General features: G+C 43.6%; 1 protein-coding gene and 1 pseudogene across 1 annotated transcript in view; both read right to left on the reverse strand.

Annotated features, from left to right (window-relative positions):
* LOC123997766 (sterol regulatory element-binding protein cleavage-activating protein-like) overlaps positions 1-4,743 on the reverse strand; it is a 40,100-nt gene extending 35,357 nt beyond the window's left edge. The window contains exon 1 of the mRNA XM_046302303.1: positions 4,559-4,743. The gene's annotated coding sequence lies outside the window, so the exon portion shown is untranslated. The remainder of the gene's footprint in view (positions 1-4,558) is intronic.
* Positions 4,744-4,861: 118 nt separating this feature from the next.
* LOC123997299 lies at positions 4,862-9,836 on the reverse strand (annotated as a pseudogene).
* Positions 9,837-16,234: the final 6,398 nt, after the last annotated feature.

Here is a 16,234-nt window from a genome sequence, read left to right on the forward strand (position 1 = left end):
CGCAGCCGTCATACCGCTCAGGAAGGAGACACGTTCTGTCTCCTAGAGATGAATGTACTTCGGTGCGAAAAGTGCAAATCAATCCCAAAACAGCAAAGGACCTTGTGAAGATGCAGGTTCAAAAGTATCAATATCCACAGTAAAACAAGTCCTACAGAGACATAACCTGAAAGGCCGCTCAGCAAGGAAGAAGCCACTGCTCCAAAACCGCCATAAAAAAGCCAGACTATGGTTTGCAACTGCACATGGGGATAAAGATCGTACTTTTTGGATAAATGTCCTCTGGTCTGATGAAACAAAAATAGAACTGTTTGGCCATATTGAGCATCGTTATGTTTGGAGGAAATAAGGGGGAGGCTTGCAAGCCTAAGAACACAACCCCAACCGTGGAGCACGGGGGTGGCAGCGCCATGTGTGGGGGGGGGGCTTTACTGCAGGAGGGAATGGTGCACTTCACAAAATAGACGGCTTCATGAGACAGGAAAATGATGTGGAGATATTGAAGCAACATCTCAAGACATCAGTCAGGGTTAAAGCTTGGTCGCAAATGGGTCTTCCAAATGGACAAGCATAATTCCAAAGTTGTGGCAAAATAGCTTAAGGACAACAAAGTCAAGGTATTGGAGTGGCCATCACAAAGCCCTGACCTCAATCACACAGAGAATTTGTGGGCAGAACTGAAAAAGCGTGTGCGAGCAAGGAGGCCTACAACCCTGACTCAGTTACACCAGCTCTGTCAGGAGGAATGGGCTAACATTCACCCAACTCATTGTGGGAAACTTGTGGAAGGCTACCCAAAACGTTTGACCTAAGTTTAAATTGTTTAAGGCAATGCTAGCAAATACTAATTGAGTGTGTGTAAACTTCTGTCCTTAAAACAAGTCAAAATGAGGCTCAGTAGTGTGTGTGGCCTCCACGTGCCTGTATGACCTCCCTACAACGCCTGGGCATGCTCCTGATGAGGTGGCGGATGGTCTCCTGAGGGATCTCCTCCCAGACCTGGACTAAAGCATCCACCAACTCCTGGACAGTCTGTGGTGCAACATGATGTCCCAGATGTGCTCAATTGGATTCAGGTCTAGGGAACGGGCGGGCCAGTCCATAGCATCAATGCCTTCCTCTTGCAGGAACTGCTGACACACTCCAGCCACATGAGGTCTAGCATTGTCTTACATTAGGAGGAACCAAGGGCCAACCACACCAGCATATGGTCTCACAAGGGGTCTGAGGATCTCATCTCGTTATCTAATCGCAGTCAGGCTACCTCTGGCGAGCACACGGAGGGCTGTGCAGCCCCCCAAAGAAATGCCACCCCACACCATGACTGACCCACCGCCAAACCGGTCATGCTGGAGGATGTTGCAGGCAGCAGAAGGTTCTCAGAACTTATTTTCCAACATAATTTGCAAATAAATTCATTAAAAGTCCTACAATGTGATTTTCTGGAATTTCTTTTCTCATTTTGTCTGTCATAGTTGAAGTGTACCTATGATGAAAATTACAGGCCTCTCATCTTTTTAAGTGGGAGAACTTGCACAATTGGTGGCTGACTAAATACTTTTTTTGCCCCACTGTATATACATACATACATACATAAATAAATACATACATACACACACACATATATACACACTGAACAAAAATATAAACTCTACATGCAACAATTTCAAAGACTTTACCAAGTTATAGTTCATTTAAGGAAAACAGTTCATTTAAATAAAAGGATTGGACACTAATCTATGAATTTCACATGACCAAAGTATCTGGACACCTGCTCGTCAAACATCTCTTTTCAATATCATGGGCATTAATATGGAGTCGGTTCCCCCTTTGCTGCTATAACAGCCTCAACTCTTCTGGGAAGGCTTTCCACTAGATGTTGGAACATTCCTGGGGGGAGCTGGGGACTTGCTTCCATTCAGCCACAAGAGCATTAGTCAGGTCGGGCACTGATGTTGAGCGATTAGGTCTGGCTCGCAATCTGCATTCCAATTCATCCCAAATGTGTTCGATGGGGTTGAAGTCAGGGCTCTGTGAGGGCCAGTCAAGTTCTTCCACACCGATCTCGAACAACCATTTCTTTATGGACCTAGCATGCTCTGAGGCATTGTCATGCTGAAACGGGAATGGTTCTTCCCCAAAATGTTACCACACAGTTGGAAGCACATAATCGTTTAGAATGTCATTGTATGCTGTAGTGTTAAGATTTCCCTTCACTGGAACTAAGGAGCCTAGCCCGAACCATGAAAAACAGCCCCATACCATTGTTCCTCCTTCACCAAACGGTGTGGCTGAAATAGCCAAATCCAGTGATGTTAAGGGGTGGCCACATAGTTTGTATATATAGTGCACCTTTAAAAAAGTTATGGTGTGGATCAGAAAACTGGTCAGTATCCAGTGTAACCACCATTTATTTGCCTCATGCAGCACAACATCTCCTTCTCATAAAGTTGATCAGGCTGTTGATTGTGGCCTGTGGAATGTTGTCCCACTCCTCTTCAATGGCTGTGCAAAGTTGCTGGATATTGGTGGGAACTGGAACACGCTGTTATACACCTTGATACAGAGAATCCCAAACATGCTCAATGGGTGATACCAATACCATAACCCCATCGCAACCATGGGGCACTCTGTTCACATTGACATCAGCAAACCACTCGCCCACATGTGGTCTGCGGTTGAGGCCGTTTGGACGTACTGCCAAATTCTCTAAAACAGAAATTCTCTGCTTATGGCAGAGAAATTAACATTAAATTCTCTGGTAACAGCTCTGGTGGACATTCCTGCTGTCATGATACCAATCACACGCTTCCTCAAAACTTGAGACATCTTTGGCATTGTGTTGGGTGACAAAACTTGCATTTTAGAGTGGCCTCTGGTCCCCGCACAATGTGCACCTGTGTAATGATCATGCTGTTTAATCATCTCATTGATGATTTCTTATTACTGTCAGGTGGATAGATTATCTTGGCAAAGTAGAAATGCTCATTAACAGGTAAGTACATTTGTGCAGAACATTTGAGAAATGTGTACATATGGAACATTTCTGGATTTTTAATTTCAGCTCATGAAACCAACACTTTACATGTTGCATTTATATTTTTGTTCAGTGTCGATGCTCTTTCAGATCTGGAGGAGAGGAGCTGTTCAAAACATTGAGCCTGTTTATGTGAAGAGAAGTAGATCTTACAGAGTAGGGGTAGGCAACCCTGTTCGGTTTCAGGCACCACACCTGACCAACTGATTGATCAGTTCAATGATTGCCTAAATTCAACACACCTGATCTTTCAGGTCAGTTAAATTACAAACATGAAGTGCCTGCAGCATTCCAGGACCAGGGTTGTCTAACTCTGTTCTAAAGGGTGATGCTTTGTCATTAATGTTTCTATATGATCACTGTTTCCCTCCTCTACTGCTGCTCAGATGGCACAAAGTAGGACAAAAAACACCCCTCCCCACCCAAGACAATCGCCCCTCATCCCTCTCAACATCCTCCTGGTCAATCTCCATGGGCAGAGAAATCCCAAATACTCAGTTACTTGTGTCGGTGTTGACCAATCAAATTGCATTTGGTCAACGTTAACCAACTGGTGTGACGCAGTTCTGTAACAATATAAATTCCACAGACAGAAAAAAACGTTTACATTTTAATTTCACAATTTGGTATCAATTACAGATAGTACTACTGTTAACACATAATTCAGAAACAGAGTCGCCCTCGTCTGTGCACACAGTAGGTAAGGGTGGTGATGGTGATGCCACGCCGTAAATATCCCTACACGTGATCTCATTCAAATCAATTGTGTAACATTTTGCCCAATGCTTAAATTAATTAGATAACAGAAAACAATTTATTCACCCGTGCGAACAAACTTTTACAGGCCTCCCGAGGGCGCGCTGTCGGCTGTCAAACGAGTCACCAGTAGCGTTAGCTTTAACATATGCTAACGTTAAAACACAGGGCAACTTCACTTGAATTCCACTACCTAGCCACCAGCTAGTCGCCATTTACTTTCGTATTAACATATACACCTGATTCGACCAAAAACAATGTTAATCCATAATTCTGCAAAATCAGCTTGAATCAAGCGTAACGTCGTTAGCTAGCTTCTACTGTTAGCAGATATGATAACTGCTTGTTAACACATTGCTGAATGATGCCAACCAACGTATCCATGACAGCAAGACATGGTTGTTGACCTTACGCTGATAATAGGGCAGGCAGCTAGCAATTAGATAATCACATTAGCGTTGCCGAGTAATGCCAGTGACATAGTCTGTCAATAGCTATTAGTTAAGCGAATTTAACTGGCTAGCTGCTACCACCAAAAACACCTAAACCCGAGTCCCGCGTTCATCTGCCCCGCCAAACCCAGAGAAGTTCTACCCTAGGTCGAAAAAATATCTTAATCCTAGGTTCTTCGCGTCTAACTTCGTTAGCTAGCTTAAAGTTGATTATGGTCCGCTTTGCTAACTAATCGAGTAAATTAGCTACCTAAAATAACACACCAAAGCTAGCGTTAGCTAGTTGACTAGCTAGCTACTACGTTACACTTGCCTGGCTGAATAACTTTCTTGTGTCTTCGTCGATAGTGCTGGTCCTGCTATCGAGGAGCTAGTCGTGTACCGTCTTAACCTCCTTATTCTAGTAGCTAAAATTGAGCTAATTTAACTGGAAAAACTGACTGCATCAACAGAACCATGTCACTACTGTTTCAGCAGCAGCGTGAATTGTCGACCTCTCACCCTTCATCCAAGAAAAGAAAGCGTGAGGATATAGCGACACGCGCTGGCTAGATTACTGTAAACCACAGTATTTTACCTCTATGATCAACAACGCCCCAAAACGCACACACTGGTGTTTGATTTAAATGTGCTGTTTATTTTATTTTTTGTATAACACAAGTCCAACTTAATTAGGTCAGTTCCCATGTCACTTGAGAAATTACCTATTCACCCAGGTTTCCTATATCAGCTTTGCAATGCATGTGTCCAGTTGGTTCTAATGCAATAATCCAATGTTCAATTCAATACCACATCTCCAGTTCAAAACGGATCCCAACCTGTTTCATGACCATAATCCAGCACCTTGATTGTCCTAAATTGCAAACTTCCCACCTGTGTGTTGAGCCCATAGAGATAGACGACTCATCTTTCTAGCTGTGCCATTACAAGGTCTATCACAGCATTGGTAATCTCCATTTTAAAGTAGTCCATTTTCTTCTTCACTGTTGGCTGATCCCTCCTGATGATCCGGTTGGACATGATTACAACAGAGTCACCAGGAGGGATCAGCCAATGAAGTTGGAAATTCCATGAGGTTGACTACTTCAAAATGTTGGAAGCTTAATAGCTGCCCATGCTAATACAGCCGTTTGGCCACTAGAGGCCTCTATCATTCTCTGGTTGAGCTCAGAGAGCCATGTGACTGAGATGTGAGGGACTGGGGATCGACACTAGGAAGGGAGGCAGAAGGGATCCATTGAGGGCTTAAAGGACTGCACTGGATGTCCTCCTGACGAAAAAGGAAGCACTCTTGTTGTGGACCTTATACTGGAAGAGTTTCTTCTGGGTCTGCTGCCTGTCACATTGTCCTCGCCAGCACACTTCCACCTGAAACACACACACAGTACGGTTCAGCTTAATGCGTTTAACAGTGCTCTTTCGCTCTCTCTTTTTTTCCCACTCTCACACACAAATAATCTAATCCATCTGACTTGTCTGTGGATGTCCCTGCAGTAGCCGGTGGGGAGACCCTGTACTTGGAGTGTGAGGCTGCACTGGTGTATAAGGCCCCTCAGGAGCCACTGAGCATTCATCATCACTCTCTTCTTCTGCCTCACATCGCACCAACATCACCATGCTGCCCAGCAGATAAAAGAGAAAAGGGATAGTAGATAGAGGAATGTGTGTGATTATTTGAACAGAGACAGACGAGACAGTGAGCTTGTGATTCCGTGCGCCTCCCATGTCACACCGCTCATCCGCCAAAGCTCGCATCCACTACAAAATCATGGTACTTGCCTACGGAGCAGCAAAAGGAACTGCCCATTTCTACCTTCAGGCTATGATCAAACCCTACACCCCAACCTTGTAAATAGCCCATCCAATCTACCTCATCCCCATACTGTATTTATTTATTTATCTTGCTCCTTTGCACCCTAGTATCTCAACTTGCACATTCATCTTCTGCACATTGTACCATTCCAGTGTTTAATTGCTCTATTGTAAATATTTGCGACCATTACCTATTTATTGCCTTACCTCATTTGCACATGCTGTGTATAGATTTTTCTACTGTATTATTGACTGTATATTTGTTTATTCCATGTGTAACTATTGTTTTTGTATGTGTGGAACTGCTTTGCTTTATCTTGGCCAGGTCGCAGTTGAACATGAGAACTTGTTCTCAACTAGCCTACCTGATTAAATAAAGGCGTAATACATTTTTACAAATAAACCTGAGCTCTCCGTTCAGCCTCCTCTGGTCTCTTGGCCCTCCCACCCCTACGTGACAGCAACTCCCACTCATCTCAGTCCAAGCTCTTCTCTGTCCTGGTACCCCAATGGTGGAACCAGCTTCCCCCTGAAGCTAGGACAGCAGAGACCCTTCCCATCTTCCAAAAACATCTAAAACCCTACCTCTTCAAAGAGCATCTTAAAATCATCCCACAGCCCCCCCCACCCTTCCAACTTTGAGGACAAATGTACTTACTATGACTGTGTAATGTGGTTGTCCCACCTAGCTATCTTAAGATGAACGCACTAACTAAGTTGCTCTGGATAAGAGCGTCCGCTAAATGACTAAAATGTAACTGTAAAATGTGATACTGTATTATCTGACCTGCAGCTCGGAGCAGACAGTGGCTCTGCAGTAATAACTGAAGTCCAGCGCTGCCCCAACACTGACCCCCAGACTCAGGACCACACTGAAGGCATCCACCAGGATCACATGGGGGGACCCCACTCCTCACCTCCACCTACTGCCGACCTTACATTGTCCCGCACAAAGTCATATAGATCCCGCAGGCCGGAACTGGGATCTCTGTGGAGGTGGAGGGGAACAGAGAGATGGAGAAAACTTGAGGGGGCGAGGGATATGAGAGACAAAGAAAGAAAGGGGACATAGAGGGGGAGATAAATTAAGGGGGAAGAGATATTTTCAGATTCATATTATCATTAATTGCTTTGATTACATCAGAAAAAGATGTATTGTTTGACACACTCATACAGGTCGGATTCCCGGAACCAGATAAAGTCTATGATATTCTAGGACCAAAATGCACTTTCAATGGAGCTTCTGCACTGAATGAACATGATTTTTAGACCAGTAGGCTTGATCAGAGTCAAAGCTACAGACAGGTACCTGAGGAAGTCCAGTGCCTGGGTTCCATTGCTGGACTCCCCCTGAAGCAGTACCCCCAAGGATTCCTTTAGTCCCTCTAGGAACACCAGCTGCCCTTTCTCCCTTGCCTGGGCCAAACTCACACCCTGATTAACATGGATGTAGTTAATACATCTCCACCAAGCAACAGCAAACCATACACAACTGTAAAGACACATTTACTTGCAGAGTATGTATAAGAGTGGCTGGGGGGGGCGTTTAACCCAGCATTTTGGAGGATAAGTACACTCACCAACCGTTGACTGATTGCACTGTAGTGACTGAAGGACTGCACAAGCCCCAGGAAACACCTTACATCTGAGCACGCCTGGCCTCACCAGATTTCATTTTTGACCACTTATGAGAGTGCATCAAAGTAGTACACAACTTGGCCCCATATGTTCCCTCTATTACTGACTGTCAATGTTTTTCACCTAACACTACAATCAACAGCAATAATAGAGGGAACGGTGTTACGCACACGTTTCAGTCAACTAGACATCAGTCCACTCACATAAATCCTCACCTCGTAAATAAAAGGAGAGGAAATGGTGAATGAGGAAGGACCCATCTGTCCGTTTGTCAGACACCAAGATAAACTCTCCCTGCAGAGAACAGACATAAATCCACAGATGTTAGGATTAGGCATAGGGATTTAAATTGGTAACGGTTAGGGTTACCGGCTTGAAGTTGTCGGGACTAGTATTGAGAATATTGTTGAGCACTGCAAACATATTGAGAAGGGATGAAGACTTATCTCATACGAATATTTGGAATGTCTTCTGGTGAGTTGCTAACTTATAGCTACCTAGTTAGCTAGATAAATACTAACATCGATTGATATAAATTACTTTATTAATAACTGGCTAGATATTAACCAATGACTGTATATATATGAACGCTTAACACTCCCAGGAAAATACATTTAGCTAGCGCAGACTGCCGAGGGAGGCTATGAAGTTGGCTAGATTGTTGACACGAATTTTAGCGTTATCCAGGACAAACCCCAACAGCTCAAAGTACTTATGTCAATAATAACCACATTGTTTGAAACAATTCCGCATTCATAGCTATTTCATTTTCCGAATGTTTGTTGTGAAAAAGTAGCATGGGTGCAAAATCGTAGTTTCTACTGCACAAAGAGAGGGACAATCTGAGCATGTGAAAAGCGTTTCGACTTCTTCCTTGATGAGGTTTAACGGCGGTTGGCATCCGATAAATGTTGCATTGCCGCCACCTACTAGACTGGAGTACAACTCCCTTATACTTTGAAAAAATAAACAAATACCTTACCATCTAACACTACACTCACAAAAAAATCCCTCTACTCTACTATTTAAATCTATTCAGGCCAACAACCTGAAAGGATGGGACACCACCACGTAACACACCCTGTAACTCTTCTGATGTCAAGTCACGCACACCCAAATACCTCTCTCCAGCTGCCACCACAACCTCAATTTTCTGCAACTTACGTTCCATCCCTGCAGTACAGTTTATAACCATTGGTATAAATGCTAAAAATCCAATCTTACTGAAACATATATCATTTGTTGGCCTATTCCTCTGTGCTGGTACAGATCTACTACTCACACCACTCCTCTCAGGATCCCTCCCCCTTGACCCATCTTCCTCTCCTTTCTTCACTGCCTCAGCATATGACAACTTCTGCACTACTCTAACCCTGTAAACCTCAACCTGCCTCTCTCGCACGGGACATTTCTGATCCCCAGCCCCATTGGCACCCATACAATTAACACATACCACTACTTTCCCCAATGCTACACATTCCTTTGTCTCATGCCCCTCTGCACACTTCTCACACCCAGGAACCTCCCTCCTACACACTGCTGACACATACCCATAAGCTTGACATCTGTAACAACATAATGCATTCGGCACAAAAGCTCCTACAGGATAACTTATATATCCTAACATCACATTGTTGGGCAAAGACTCAACATCAAAACTCAAAAGAACAGACAATGACACTTCTGTGTTGCCACTCAAGCCACCCTGTCTGCGTCGTACCAAACGACGAGCATCACAAACACCGTCAATCTTCCCCTTCAGTTGGTCAACTTTTACATTTACTGCTACCCCAGTAATCACTATTTTCAATGACGTCCTTTGCTTGAGAGCAAAACAATTCACATTTCTTGCTCCCATTTCGTTAAACGCGGAGTGCCTTCTTCCTCTGACCTGCAGAAATACAAACAATTATCACAAGACCACTTCTGGTTACCCTCGCCGATTCAACAGCACCCAACTATGTTTTCACCCACCCTGAAACCACAAATGGATCAGCCAAAAGGCAAGGGTCTACTTTTTCCAAAAACTTCACTCCTACTGTCACAGACTCATCTTTATCCTGGCCCTTGGTGCAAGGCTCAGGCTCCGAGAACTTCACCACACCGACCACCTCCGATACTTCCACCTCATTCACTTCCATTTTGCCTCCTGTCTTCAGCTCACTCTACTTACGCTTTTTACTATTCTTCTTTAAGGGAATGGTTATGTAAAATGGTTAGGGTTTGTGGAAGGGTTAGATAACATGCTAAGTAGTTGCAAAGTCGCTAAAAAGTAGTAAGTTGCTAAAATGCTAAAGTTGTCCGTGATAAGACCTTTGGGTTGCTCGACGTTTGCGTTATACACCTACCCATCCTCCCCTACCAACCACCCTAGTTTAGGTTTTGCCTTAAGTAACAATATGTCTTATGGAACCTACAAAACATAACATATCATACTCATTTGAGTGTTGCATATTTTCAGTTACTATGTTTTGTCTAGTCTATGAAACCAGGCTGCAACTACACATTTCTATGTCTCGTGCCCTCCTGTACACTTCTCACGTCTAGGAATGTCCCTCCTACACACTGCTACAATATGACCGTAAGCGTGGCACCTAAAACACCGTAATAGGTTCAGGACTAAAGCGCTCATGGTGCTTGTTATTCTAACAACCGCTAACACGCCATACCTCTGGTTCGTTCAACCATTTCTATGGGGGAGTTTCATGCGTAAAGAATGGGGTTTTGGGATAAACGCTGAAAATAAGGTATGAGGTTAACACAGGTTTAGGAGATCTTATAAATGTATATATATCAGACCATAACATGACCTTTATGATTTATGAAGCCTTTGTGCTTGTTTAGATTACGTGAATGCAAAAACAAATCTCTAAAAACCGATGAAGATTATCTCCAGTGGCGTGCAGTTTAATAAATAATCTCATGCGATTCTAACATTTGTCCATGAGGCTGAGAGAAAATGTTGCTGTTTTAAAGCTAATCTCCTGCAATTCTACACATATCGCCACATACAGTGGGTAGAACAAGTATTTGACAAATTACAGACCTCTACATGCTTTGTAAGTAGGAAAACCTGCAAAATCGGCAGTGTATCAAATACTTATTCTCCCCACTGTACATCGCTGCATGTAGAAAATTAAGAAAAGTAAACTTAGATATGTGTTTTTGGTTGTAGAGTCAACTACATCATGCCAATTTCAAAAATATAAAGTTAGTTCAGAATATTTATGCGAGATACAGTAGTTGACTAACTGATCTTGCTTTGTTGTATACCATCTTAGCCAGGGGAGGCTGAGTAAGAAGCTTGTGGGAATGTCAGCATGGAAGATCCACCCATGAAATCATGTTTTTTGTTGTTGTCTTCAAGACAACTGAGGAAGGTTTCGATCCATCGACCTCTGGGTTATGGGCCCAGTGCCATTTCTCTGTGCCAATCAGCTACAAACCACTCAGATTAACCCAAACCACACAATCCATGGCTTCAAAAGAAAGCACTGGGGCTTGATGACACAAGTACAGACTGTATGAACTGAAAGAAGCAGTGAAACTGTGATCCCCTGCTCCATATGCTTCCCATGCCGTATGTCTTCGTCCTGTGGTTATGAATAGAAAAGTAATCTTTAGATAGCCACACAGAAACCCACACGAAACAGTTCATGTTAGCAGTGAAATTGTTTTACTTTATTGTATAGAAACAATTATTTTGTTTATATCATAAAAATATAAGCATTGAGTATAATTTCACAGTTATTATAGTGCATTCAAAAATAATTCAGACCCATTTACTTTTTCCACGTTTTGTTACGTTATAGCCTTATTCTAAAATTGATCTAAAAACCAATCTACACACAATGATAAAGCAAAATCAGGTTTTTTTAAATGTTGGATATTTATAAAATGTTTAAAACTGAAATGAACATTTGCATAAGTATTCAGATCCTTTACTCAGTACTTTGTTGAAGCACCTTTAGCGGCGATTACAGCCTGGAGTCTTCTTTGGGTATGACGCTACACGCATGGCACACCTGTATTTGGGGAGTTTCTCCCATTTCTTTTCTGCAGATTTCAAGCTCTGTCAGGTTGGATGGGGAGCGTTGCTGCACAGCTATTTTTAGGTCTCTCCAGAGATGTTAAATCGTGTTCAAGCCATGGCTCTGTCTGGGCCACTCAAGGACATTCAGAGACTTGTCTTGAAGCCACCCCTGCATTGTCTTGGCTGTGTGCCTAGGCTCGTTGTCCTGTTCCTGAGCGTTCTGGAGCAGGTTTTCATCAAGAATTTCTCTGTACTTTGCTCCGTGCATCTTTCCCTCAATCCGGACTATTCTCCCAGTCCCTGTCACTGAAAAACATCCCCAGCATGTTGATGCCACCACCGTGCTTCACCGTAGGGATGGTGCCAGGTTTCCTCCAGATGTGACACTTCGCATTCAGGCCAAATAGTTCAATCTTGGTTTCATCAGACCAGAGTTTCTCATGGTCTGAGAGTCCTTTAGGTGACTTTTGGCAAACTCCAAGCGGGATGTTATGTGCCTTTTACTGACTAGTGGTTTCAGTCTGTCCACTCTCCAATAAAGGCCTGATTGGTGGAGTGCTGGTGAGATGGTTGTCCTTCTGGAAGATTCTCCCTTCTCCACAGATGAACTCTGGAGCTCTGTCAGAGTGACCATCGGGTTCTTGTTCACCTCCCTAACCAAGATCCTTCTCCCCCGATTGCTCAGTTAGGATGGGCGGCCAGATCTAGGAAGAATCTTGATGGTTCCAAACTTCTTCCATTTAAGAATGATGGAGGCCACTGTGTTCTTGGGGACCTTTAATGCTGCAGACATTTTTTGGTACCCTTCCCCAGATCTGTTCCTCGACACAATCCTGTCTCGGAGCTCTACGAACAATTCCTTCGAACTCATGGCTCGGTTTTTGGATGATCAATGGAAACAGGATGCATCTGAGCTCAGTTGATTTAGAGTCTCATAGCAAAGGGTCTGAATACGTATGTAAATAAGGTATTTCAGTTTATTTATAATTAAGAAATTGGCGAACATTTCTAAAAACCTATTTTTGCATTTGTCATTATGGGGTATTGTGTGTAGATTGACGAGGGGAATTTTGTATTTTTTTAAATCCATTTTTGAATAAGTCTGTAACAACAAAATGTGGAAAAAGTCAAGGGGTCTGAATACTTTCCAAATGCACTGTATGTGTTCAATATATCCATGGTGAAATAATATTTTTGTCCTTTTACAATGTTCAATGGTAGCTGCTCGAGTGACTGTTTGTTTTAAAATCAAGTATCCTCATTGTGTCTTGAGACTACACACTTGAGTTGTGTCACATTCATTTGCCAGTGTTCAAGTTTGCCGCGCATTTACAGCCACTGTTACGTAACTAACTATAGTATCCACCAGATGATGTGAGGTAGTATGAAGTCACCAGTCACGGCGACCAGTAACCTAAATAGTCTGAAATGGCTTACTCTCCCAGATCAGCGCAATAGATGAAGGAGAAGAGAAAAGAAAGCCATTTTGGACTATTGAAATACAGACCAGGGTTTTTGATGAATATTTCAGCTGCACCGTTATGGAAGAATCCACCTTTTTATGTTTTGCAACTCGCCAACAACCCACTGACGATGGATAGAAAGTTCAGTATGACTCTGTCCACATGAGTATTATTTCATTGTCTGTCAGGACATTCTTTCAGTCTCCAGTTCCAGTACATTGCAACACTCTGTTTTAGCATGTATACTGTATGTCAGTATAGTCCTGTACAGTGATAGAGGTGTGGCGATGTTTGACCCTGGGCTTAGGGAGTGCACACCTTGGCTGTCCGTGGTCGTGTCCTATAACCACGGGGGTCGATGGTTGGTAAGGACCGTGTACTAAGGGGGCTGTACATAGGACAGGGTTGCGAAGGGGGGTACATGTCATCCTCCCACCTCAGTACCTTACCCCTGGGCCTGGCCCCTATCCGGTTGACAACAGGTGCTTTGGGCACCTTGTAGAGGTACACATCATAGTGGATCAGGGGACTGCAGGGGGGCCTTGGCTTGGCATTTTTGGGACGGTAGAGCTCCATCTCGATGGTCACCTCGCCCTGTAAGAACACACGCACGCACACATACGCACATACACACACACACACACATACAGTACAGGGTTGGGGAGGAACTGATTACATGCAATCAGTACATGTAATCTCATTAAATAAAAACTATAACTGTAATCAGTTACGTTACAAGAAATATATTCCACTCAGATTACAGATATATTCTTTAAACTAGATGATTACTTCTTGGATTGCTTTTAAATCAGAAAAGATGCAAAACAAATACATTATGACACCTTTCTGTTTACTCAATCACATTCAATAAGCCTTGAAAAAGGGTGAACGTTTAAGTTTGTTCCACCTGAGCGAGTCTGACTACAAATCAGAGACCACTATGATAACACACTAAAATGTGTTTGATGGATACTTTTTGTCTCTTCTAATGCCTCTTAAGGGGAAAGTAATCCAAAAGTAACTGAAAGTAATCCGATTTATGTTATTGAGTTTGGGTAATCCAAAAGCCGTACACTGATCTACACAGGATAACACATCAGAGAAAGGCCAAAGGCCAATCATTTAATCTTTTTCCCCTCCCTCCTTTCTTCGGGGAAAGGGGGAGTAGGATTGGCCTCAGTGTGGTAACGTATGGGCACATTTCCATCAGAAAGGCTTCTCTGATGATCGTCTGCATTCCAGACATCCTCATTAATAAACCAGAGTAATGGCAAAATGGTTCAATCACCCTGCCTTTAAGTTTCAACATTTGCTTCCCAAGCTGCTCTGTGAGCTTTTCTGCAAGTGTGTGTGCGTGTGTGCGTGACTGCGTGCGTGACTGCGCGTGCGGGCGTGCATGCTTGTCTGTGCATATATGTGTTTGCGTTGGCCAATCCTGAGGCTCCCTGTGGAATTCACACACCATCGTTCCACCACATCCTCAGCCAATGACAGTGTGCGGATGAATCCAACATCCCAGCAGGCTTTGGGAGGCAGAGAAAAATCTTGACACGCCCTATTTGTGCCCTCTCTTCACCCCCTGCCCCTCTCTCCTTACCTGAAGTGTGCCCTTCCTCTCTCCTCTCCAGATAAGGTGAGCAGGAGTGCATTCATTGTCAGAACATTGTAAAAGCGCTATAAGAACACAAAGTGGTATTTAGGTCAGCTAAAGAGAGAGAGGGAGTAATGTAAGAGGGTTATGTGGAATCAGAGTGTATTTAACATCAACATTTCATGTTTTCCTTAGATGACATTAAATCTCCATAATGCATTCTGATTTTATGTATCTATTATACATAATTTTCTGAGTCTCAGTACAACACGATACAGTCTGTGTGTGTGTGTGTGTGTGTGTGTGTGTGTGTGTGTGTGTGTGTGTGTGTGTGTGTGTGTGTGTGTGTGTGTGTGTGTGTGTGTGTGTGTGTGTGTGTGTGTGTGTAAGAAAGAAAGAAAGGAATAGAGGTCCTCTCAGGCTTGGACCGTAGCGACATAATTGGTTTCCATGGCAACGGCGCCCCCTCTGTCTGAGGCTGCATTTGTAAAGACCCTCCAGCAACAGGGAGGAGAGGAGCGATAGGAGAGAGATAGAGGAGAGAGAGGACTGGTGAGTGGGAATAAGTCAGAAAGAGAGGGGGAGAGGTTGATGCCAGAAAGAGATATAGAAAGGGAAAGAGGGAGGGGTGGGGGGGGTGTATGAAAATATATTTAGAAAGGGTGACCGGGTTTTAGAGGAATAGTGAGACATCTATCTCAGTGCCCAGCTCTCTCAACCACACCATCACCTCTTGTCCTGTGGTGTGATGGACACTGTGCTCTCTCTTCCCAGAGACAAGCCTGAACACACACACACACACACACACACACACACACACACACACACACACACACACACACACACACACACACACACACACACACACACACACACACACACACACACACACACACACACACACACACACACACACACACACAGAAACACACACACAGTCAAACCCAGTGTGGCCCCCAGGGAAGGGAAGCTTTCTGGTTGAGTCCTCAAGTGTCATTGGTGTTGATTGGAGATAAAGTGGAATATTAAAGAGACGAGGGTCGAAACACAACAGATTCATTGGAGAGTTCTTTGGTCTGCTAAAATGCCAAAGTACAATTCTTAATGTAACGGACGTCAAGCTCTTACTTAGGAAGTACCATTTTCTCCTGATTGGTCACCAAGGCTCGAACCCAGGCACAATTGAGGAGCAAGTTGCTTAGCTATAGCTCATGCAGGCTAATTGATTTTATATTCTCTGTCCATCCCAAGGACACACAAATGTTTCCGAGTGTGAGTGTGTGTATTTGTGCAAAGCCGTTAGGTTTTCTCCTTTGAACCGTGAGTGCTATGTGGTGTCTTGCATACCGGCAACATAACAGAGACTAGGGGAGAGAGAGAAAATGTGTCAATTGCTGTTGTAACTGCTTGCCTGCTGTTCATTCCCATAGCCAAACTTTTCCTCTGTAGTAG

Source organism: Oncorhynchus gorbuscha, linkage group LG15, assembly GCF_021184085.1.
Source record: "Oncorhynchus gorbuscha isolate QuinsamMale2020 ecotype Even-year linkage group LG15, OgorEven_v1.0, whole genome shotgun sequence".
Classification (NCBI taxonomy): Eukaryota; Metazoa; Chordata; class Actinopteri; order Salmoniformes; family Salmonidae; genus Oncorhynchus; species Oncorhynchus gorbuscha.